Source organism: Asparagus officinalis, chromosome 9, assembly GCF_001876935.1.
Source record: "Asparagus officinalis chromosome 9, Aspof.V1, whole genome shotgun sequence".
Taxonomy (NCBI): Eukaryota; Viridiplantae; Streptophyta; class Magnoliopsida; order Asparagales; family Asparagaceae; genus Asparagus; species Asparagus officinalis.
Window position 1 is genome coordinate 60,048,565 of NC_033802.1, and position 8,281 is coordinate 60,056,845.

The following is an 8,281-nucleotide window of genomic DNA, read 5'->3' on the forward strand; positions in this document are numbered from 1 at the left end:
TCCTACAGGGACCAAGTTTAAATCATTCTTGTGGCATGCGACCGCGCCGATTCGACCGATGACCCTTCTCGCCGGTTACCTCGCTATTTGGTTAAAGAAATGCGTGGTCCCATATCAGTCTAGTGATATTTTGCCATTGGAGGTGTTCTACCCAGCGGTTCAACTTGCCTACAAAAAGGAACTTTCCCTTCTTCCGGTGATGGTGGCTAACATTCATCGAGGGCTTCGAAAAATTTCTGGTGCTTTTACACGGAAGGAAAGTGGACCACCGACTCAGATTCCTACCATTAAGGTGGAGCTTCCGTACACTTATTTGATGGCTTGGTTCGTCCTTTATCGTTCCGATATGATGTCAGTATCGTATGCCACAGACCCTTCCGCTCCCCTACTACAGCTGTTTGAGAATGGCAAGTGGGATGGTCGAGGATTCCCTGACGTCAGACAGCAGCTACAGGTCCACAAGTGTTGGGCGTTTTCCGCTTGTTTTCCGCAGTTCTCCGGCCGATACGGCGAGTGTCTGATTGATGAGGAGAGGCCGAGGGAGTATCGGACTCATTTGGACATTGGCTGCTTTAACTGGCTGGTGAACATCAGGCCGGGTTATCTGACTTTCCGGGTGAGGAATCAGTGTTTCATAGAGCCATACCTACCCTGCCGATTCGCTCGCCAGTTTGGCTATGATCAGCTTTATGTCGGGAATCCACGTCAGCAGCTTCGGACCCACGGTGGTTTGGTGGACGGTCTTCGTGCATCGTTGTGGACCGTGACGGGCTGTATTGGTGCTAAGTTCAGTCTCCCGAGTTCTGAGCGGCAGTTGAACCTCACCTTCTTAAGCTGCAAGTGGTTGTTAGCAGCTAATAAAACTGTCCCCGTGAAGCCGATTGCAGAGCTAGAGGCTGAGGAGGCTTCTCAGGCTGATTCTCGTATGATTTGGGAAAATGCTCGATCACAAAGGGCACGTCACAAGACTCGTCGGATTGACGAAGAGGGAAAGAAGATCTTTCATTCTGCTGATGAAGCTTCAGGCGGAGATCTTGAAGATCACGAGGACTGTTCTGAACGAGGTCAGTTTCTTACTCTTTTCTTCTATCTTCCAGAATTATTAAGCCTGATAATGGTTTGATGTTTCAGGGACCACAGCTGACCAAGATGAAGAATTCCGTCCTTCTCCCCAGGCGAGACCTTCGATTGTTGCCCCCGCCGCTAGGCGGAAGATATTAGCCCGCAAGCCGCGTGTAGTTTCACGAGCATCGGATATGGATTTGGCCGGTGACGATCCTGCTAGTGATGGAGGTAACATCTACCCTATAGACCAACCTCTTGATCATTCAGAACTTTGACTCATGCTTTTCCATCTCTATATAGGAGAGCAAATGGAGAGAGAGATGAGTCCTGATCCTGTTTTTCATGATTTTACGTCTTCTGGTGAGCCCGACTCACCGCACCAGGTAGAAAGGCCTGCAGAAGCTGGTGACATTAGGGAGACCGTCGATGTAGGACCCGGTTCGATGAATCCAGGTACATCTACCATTAACAACATATCTTTTAGATGGCACACAAAGAAGTTGAATGGTTTGGAATTTGTGCATTCCTTAATTGTCTCTATGCTTCTTGCTCTTTTAGATAATTTGCAGGAGGCAAATGTGGATCTTGGGAATAGAGAGGCTGACGCACCTATAAGAGGTAACTCATTTCTATTGGTTGTAGTCTCTTTATTCTTCTTTCGTACTTATATTCCCTTGTGTCAGATTTCCCGACTGAAGATTTCGACGGGGAGGGTTTGCTTGTGGACACTCCTATGCTCCACTTCCTGTATGACTCTCCTCAGATTGATGATCAGTTGCCTGGAGATGTATTTCCTGAGTCTACGCTCCCTAAGAATCCTGAAGGTATGTGGCTTTTCTCAGGTTAATTATAGGACTAGCCAATTTTTGACTAATGCAACTATAATGTGATGCATCCGAAAATTCTATTTTGTACTTGACAGGAGCTTTTGTCGAGACTGATCCTGTTGAGCCGGCTGTGGGACCAACTACACCAGTTGATACACCCCCAGCCGTTACACCTCCACCACCCCCAGTGATTCAAGGGGAAGAAGGTATAAATTGAGCAACTGAGGAATGTCATTTATTTCTTCATCAAGGCTTTTGACAGATTTCTCTTTTTTTACGTAGGGCTTTCTTCTCGGCTTCATGTCCTTGTGAAGGAGTTGTTATCAGACAGCGACCCAGAGAAGATTGTCATATGTATAGAGATCCGTTCCTTCTTCTCCTTTGTGAATGCTATGATTGACAAGCTCTTCTACGGCGGACTTTCCCTTCACCAGTCGTCCTTGTGAAGGAGTTGTTATCAGACAGCGACCCAGAGAAGATTGTCATCTGTATAGAGATCCGTTCCTTCTTCTCCTTTGTGAATGCTATGATTGGCAAACTCTTCCACGGCGGACTTTCCCTTCACCAGTTTAAGCCATTCCTTGATCTTAAGATAAATTCAATAAGGGATGCAGGCTACCCAGATCTGGCGAAGTCTATTGTTGATGATCTTGACTGCCTAGAGCGTGAGCTTCAGATGTTTCGTGAGCTCCGGGATGCAGGTGCCTCTTCATTCATCGCTGCCGAGTTGGATACTTACTTACAGACACGGCGCGATGCTAGGTTTCTTGCAGAGTTAGACATTCAGGTGCAGCGGGATCGAGTGGACCGAGTTGAGGCCCACCTTGCTGCTAAATCATCTTCACTCACCGAGCTTGACTCTTCTCTTGCCTCCTGTGCGACCGAGATAGACCAGCTCAGAAGAGCACTCCGTGAAAAAGAGGAGACTTTTGGTATTCTTCAGATGACGAAGGTACAGGATCGACAAGCCTACACTGCTTTATCTGGTGAGTTGACATCTTTGAAGCAGAAGCTGGCTGAGACGGAGGAGGTTGCTGCGAAGACTTTAGCTACCAACGAGGAGTCCATCAGAGCTGAGCTGAGGCAAGCTTATGATGAGAAGCTTTCTAAGCTTAACCAGCAGATTTTTGGCCATGTTTTTGATGTATGATTTCATTTGCTGAATGTCTTGACTTTTGATCCTTTTAGTGGAACTGGTTTTTTTTGTCTTTACCTTTATTATGATTCCTCATTCCGTTTGAAATGATTGACCATAATACTTTTAGGATTTTTGGCAAACCCTCAGCCATCAACGGATTTGATTAGCCTTTACCGACTACCGTTTGAGTCGGGCTAGCATGCGGATTGTCTAAATCCATTCCGCATGTCACGTTGCGCTAAGAGAGTGAAATCCCTTAGACTTGATGCTATGATATTGAATACATAGACTTCGTCATTGTTACGGGAATAGGCTACCCGGCGACACGTGTTAGGTGTTGACTTTAGGATTTTTGGCTAACCCCCAGCCTTTAACGGGTTTGATTAGCGTTCTTTTTAACGGTTAAGAGCTAACCGGCAGCGCGGGTTAAGCGCAGACTTATCCTTGCTTAGGTTTCAGGATAAAATACCCCAGAATCAGACTCTGGTGTCTTTTTGTGCGGAAAAAGACTAAACCGGCAGCGCGTGTTAGGCGCAGACTTATCCCTGCTTAGGATTCGGGATAAACTTCCTAGGATGAATCCTAAATTGACAAATTTTAGAAACGATCGGTGCGGGAAAGGAAGAATTTTATATTCTATTTCCCGGTCTTCTTTTAGGGTGAAGGCGAACCCAACAGACAAGGAAGGAAGAATTTTATATTCTATTCCTTGATTCTGGAAAGGAAGAATTTTATATTCTATTTCCAGCGCAAAAGAAACTAGAAGTGGGATCTCCACTCCGAGAATCTGGAAAATTTAGATAAACTTGCCTTTTATAGGATTGATTATCTAAACTGAAGATGAGTTCTCCGTTTATCGAAGTGGAATTTCGACTTTGGTTATAACCATGAGAAGGCTTAACCAAAGAGAAAAGGAAGGGAGTTCTTTCGTTTATCGAAAGGGGGCTCCGAACTGAAAGTGGACCTCTTATTCATGGAAAGAGTCAAGAGGGCCAGGAAGACATTTTTGGTGGACCCACTGTCAATTGAAATTGATCAGTGAGGGATTTTGGTGGTGAAAAAGATTTTGGGTTATCCTCTAGAATATTAAGTGTAATATTCTTCAAGGAACTTCCCGGTAAATGGGTTATCCTGAATGTACTAGGGATAGTACTTTTTCAGGAACTTCCCATTTATTGGCATTAATTGCCTGGTGCCTTCTTGAGTAATCAGGCAATATGCACCGTTTGAGTAGACTGTGTCTATCACAAACGGTCCTTCCCACTTGGGTTCGAATTTACCTTTCTTCTTGGAATTTGGATTATCGGTCGGCGAGCAGCGAGGACCAGATCTCCTTCCTTGAAGCTTCTCTGTTGGACCCTTTTGTTGAAAACCCTAGATATTCTGGCTTGATATAACTCAATTTGTTGTTGAGCCTCCAAGCGCTTTTCATCCAACCTCTCGAGTTCTTCGAGACGTTTTTGGTGCTGTTCTTCTGTCGTCATCTCAGTTGCGAGAGCGATCCAAAGTGACGGGATTTGAATCTCCTCGCATCCGTATACCAACGAATATGGGGTGGCTCCTGTAGGTGTGCGTATGGTGGTGCGATAAGCCCAGAGTGCTTCACCGAGTTTATCGTCCCAGTCTCGTTTATTGGTCTTTACGAGCTTTGACAGGATCTTACTGATCGTCTTGTTGAAAGCCTCAGCTAGTCCGTTTGCGGCGGGATAATAAACTGTTGACGACACATCTTCAATCTTGAACTTGTCACAAAACCTGATAAAGGCGTTGCTTATGAACTGTGGACCGTTGTCATGAATGATCCGTCTTGGCACGCCGTGTCGGTATATGACATGATGCTTGATGAAATTGATGACGTTGTTCGTCTTCACTTCTCTAAGCGGAATTGCTTCAGCCCACTTTGAAAAGTAATCCGTGATCGCAAGAATGAATCGGTAACCTTTGACTGAGGGGGGAAAGATAGGACCAACAATGTCCATACCCCATGTCTCGAACGGCCAAGATGTGGTTGACGTGTGCAACTGCTCTGGCGGTTGATGCATATAATTTGCATGTATTTGACAAGCATGACACTCTCGAGCATATTCGATTGCGTCACGAACCATCGTTGGCCAAAAATATCCCATCCTCCTGATGCAATCATACAGTTTGGGACCAGGCTGATGCGCACCACATTCTCCTTCGTGTGCTTCCTTAAGAACTTCTTCTGCTTCTTTGTTCGAAAGGCATCGGAGTAATAAACCATCGTACCCTTTACGGTATAACGTATGGGTCTCGGCATTATAGAAGAATCTTGGTGCTCTTCGGCGGATTGATTCTCTTTCTTTTACATCCTCTGGCAAAATACCATACTGGACATAGTCAATGATAGGAAAACGCCAGTCTCGGGACTCAGACCCAATTTGAGTTGAATTCACCTCTGAATTGGTCAAAGCTTCTTGCAAGGCCTCCCTGGTTTCCTTGGACAACCGCAGCAGCTCATACAGCGTTATCCGTGCTGGAATATTGGCTAGTTGAGCCATTATATCGAAGACTTGCGGAGTTTTCGAGCTTTCCGGTTTGTCTCTTCCAATCGGGCGACTGAAACGAGACTGCTTCAGATTCTGAACTTCCTGGGGATTCTTCTCTTTCTGGCTTTTGCTGAGTCTGAATTTGTGTTCCACTTGGCCTTGGTTTCAGCTCTTTGTTGTGTTGGTTCGAAGGATCCATATTTGTGATTAAAAGCATGGTTTCAACTTGCTCTCAGCCTTGGTTCCAGCTCTTGGTACTATTATTTGTTGTTGGTCAGCTATGCTTGGCCTTTGGTTTCATGTTGATGCTTGGCCTTTGTTTTAATTCAGTGCATGGTTTCAACCTGCTCTCGGCCTTGGTTTCAGCTCTTGGTTGGCCTTTGGTTGTGTTGCATATTTTGTGTTATGATGATGGGCTATTTTTAAGATATGCAACCAAATTTTATAGCAACAATATATTGGCGGGGCAATATATTACAGCCAACATTGCTTTATAAACTTTATGGCGAGGCAGATAATGAAATAATGGCCTTTTCTGAGCACAACTATTATGTTGGGTGGTAATCTTACCATGGTGACCACACTTCTCTTTCGGTTTATTCACCGGCTGTTGTCGAGCCTCTGCGCCCGGTGTAGGACTCGTAATCACCCCCATCTCTGTGAGAGTTTTGGCTGGTCCCTGTTTATTCACCCCCTGCTCACTTGGTTGTGGATAGTTGTAGTGATACTCATTTCCGCTTCGGGTTGCAAAAACTTCTTGCTCTTCTTCAGAGAGCGGAAAAGCTTGTATCCTTTCGTCATCTTCTCCTGGGATAGCAGAGACTCCGCAGCAAGACTTTCCTTTCCCTTTGGACTTCTTCTTGGATGACGACCCGGTCCATTGTTCATCTTCAATCAGGTCGGGGTGAACCTAGAGGATTTCGCCGTTTGGAAATGTATGTGGCACAAGTCCTTTTTGGCGCTGTCCATGCGGGTCGTCGTTTACTGTCTTCATTCCCACTTTGGTGATGCGTTTTGGTTCAAACCACGCTGTGGGCACTGATCCAAAGCTGATTGAAACCGTGTTTGCTCCAACATTCTTGGACGGCTTCGGGGTTATGACGCCTACATCAATTAGCACCTGGATCTTGTCCTTGAGGTGGTAGCACGACTTCGTAGGGTGATGGACCGCTCTATGGTATGCACAATACCTCGGATCCGTCACTTTGCTAGCCCCTTCTTGATCCACAATCGCTGGCAGCTGGATCTTGTTGTTCTCCAACAAGTACTTAAAGATGCCGGGAACTTCGTCATCCTTGAAGGAGTACACTTTAGGAAACCTCGGCTCTGAAGATTTCTGCTTCTGAGGCCGTTGTTGCCATTGCCCCCGAGCTTGTTGTGGTGCTTGTTATTGCTGCTGCTGTTGCTGCTGCTGGGGTTGCAATTGAAAGGTTTGATTAGCAACAACTGCATTAGCGTGTGCCTTACCTTTCCCCCGTGGGACGAAATTCTGTTGTGGAGCACTCGTTGCCTGTTGGCCTCTCTCCGCCTTCTTCCTTCTGAGGAACCGCTCGGCTTGCTCTCCTCGGACCTTCAGATCCTTCCATGTCTTGGACGGTGCTATCCCCATTGCTTCCAACACGTCCAGCGCGAGGTTGTTGTGGCAAGTCTGAAGAATGAACTCCTCAGTGATCGGGTCCCGACAATTCATCGCCTTGTTCCGGAACCTTTTGACGAAGGTGTCCACCAATTCCCCGTCTTTCTGCTTCTCGTCCAGCAACGATCCGATGGATATCTCTGTGTCGTCGTCGAAGAAGTTGGCCAGGAATTTGGTCTCCATATCGTCCCAGCTGTTCACACTACCTGGCTTGAGGCGGCGATACCAATCGAAGGCGGCTCCGCGAAGAGTGTCGACGAATGACCGCACCATCAGAGGCTCATTGCCGGAGATTACCCCCAAGTGTGATTTGAAATAAATCAAATGTTCATCTCTTGAGCAGAAATCAATGTATTGATTTTTCTCTCGAGATTTTTAATTTTCAGATTTTCATCTGTATTTTCACTAGCATTCTCGTTACCACCCCCTGCATTAACGGGAGGATTATTGGTATTACGAGCTTCATTCGTATCCTCGTCTTCCAGATTAACCGGGTTACGACGACTTGGCTCGCCTTGCCGGTTCGTCAATGCTTGGATTTGCTGGTCATGCATTTCTCTCATGTTTTGCATGGCCATCTGCATTTCGAACCTGAAGGTTTCCTGCTGCTTAGCTAAGGCGTCTTCAAGCATTTTGGCCACTTGCTCCGCACTTATCATGAGTGCCTCGCGGGGTTGTCCCTCGCTGGATACTGTATTGTCTGATGCAACCGCGGAGCCAGCATCAGATTCTTCATCTTCTGAAGGGAGCCTTGTTCGAACCCTACCATAGGTTGCTCGCTTGATAGTTCCGGACTGCAGACGGGTTCTAGGCCGGGATGCTTTCAGAATCGATTCGAGATTGTCCCGCTCCGATGTCCCTCTGCTGGTCATGTTGGTGGTGACACTCGGAAATTCTCCATCTTCAACCACCGTTCTTCTTTGCCGGAAACGCCTATGCCTTGGTTTTGACGTTTCGGTACTAAGCCTTTCGAACACCGAAATTCTATCGGGGACTGCCTTGATGCAGTTGCACTCAGACAGTACCGCCCGAATGAGCTTTGAACAAGGGCACTGAGTTTCTAGCCTTCGAGGACTTCTCTTTCTGGCTTTGCTCGTACCCCCAG